The 1,180-nt window shown below is 35.4% G+C and overlaps 1 pseudogene; it reads right to left on the bottom strand.

The window, feature by feature from the left end:
* Window positions 1–294: 294 nt before the first annotated feature.
* LOC122241587 lies at window positions 295–477 on the bottom strand (annotated as a pseudogene).
* Between the last annotated feature and the right edge of the window lie 703 nt (window positions 478–1,180).

Raw genomic sequence — 1,180 nt, 5'->3', positions numbered from 1 at the left:
TTTTTCTAGAAATGTAATAGTTTGAGATTTTACATTTGTCTTATAATTCATTTTGAGTCAGTTTTTTGTAATGGGCATGAAGTATGAATCAAGCTTCTTCTTTTTTTTTTTTGGTATGGATGTCCAAATGTTCCAGTACCATTTGTTGAAAACTATCTGTATTCTGAATTACCTTTAAAATCTTGTAAAAAATCAATTGTTCATATACATGTGAATCTATTACTGACTCTCAATTTTATTCCATTAATCTAAATATACTTCCTCTGGTACCACCCTGTTCTTTCTTCTTCAGAAACCACTCGGACTGCATCCTCTCCCTCTTACTACCCCAAAGGAAGAGAGAAGAACAGTCATCAGTGGCAGAAGACAGTTGCAGAAACTAACACCTAGAGCTGCTCAGGAGTAAACACTACACCTTCTCCTTGTGTCCCACTGTCTTGATTACTGTAGGTCTATAGCAAGACTTGAAGTGGCCTTGCTATAAGATGAGTTCTCTAATTTTATTCTTCTTTATTAAAATCATCTTGGGGTTGCCTGGGTGGCTCAGTCAGTTAAGCATCTAACTTCGGCTCAGGTCATGATGTCACGGTTTCTGAGTTTGAGCCCCGTGTTGGGCTCTGTGCTGACAGCTCAGAGCCTGGAGCCTGCAGATTCTGTGTCTCCCCATCTCTCTTCCCCTCCCATGCTCATGCTCTGTCTCTCAATAGTAAATAAATGTTAAAAAATTTTTTTACATTGTCTTGGCTATTGTGATTTCTTTGTTTTTCCATATATATTTTAAAACCAACTTGTTGATCTTTACCAAAACCTCTACTGGGATTTTGATTAGAATTGCTTTGAATCTATAGATCCTGAACAAGATTAAGAATTGACGTATTGCCAATATTGAGTCTTCAATTCCATAATCACAGTGTATATTTCCATTGACTTAGGTCTTTTTTACTTATGTCATCAGTATTTTCTGTTTTTCCATATACATAGCTTGTACCTATTTAGCAATTCATACCTTTGCGCCTATTTATGCCTAGATATTTTATGGTTTTTGGTGGCATTGTAAATGGTAGTTTTTGGTTGATATTTTACTTTCCAATTGATCATTGCTAGTATATGGAAATATGGTCGATTTTGTAAATTAATCTTGTGTTTTCTGACCTTACTAAACTCACTTATTGGTTCTAGA

This window comes from Panthera tigris, chromosome C1 (genome assembly GCF_018350195.1).
Source record: "Panthera tigris isolate Pti1 chromosome C1, P.tigris_Pti1_mat1.1, whole genome shotgun sequence".
NCBI lineage: Eukaryota > Metazoa > Chordata > Mammalia > Carnivora > Felidae > Panthera > Panthera tigris.
This window is presented reverse-complemented; position numbering and strand designations above follow the sequence as displayed.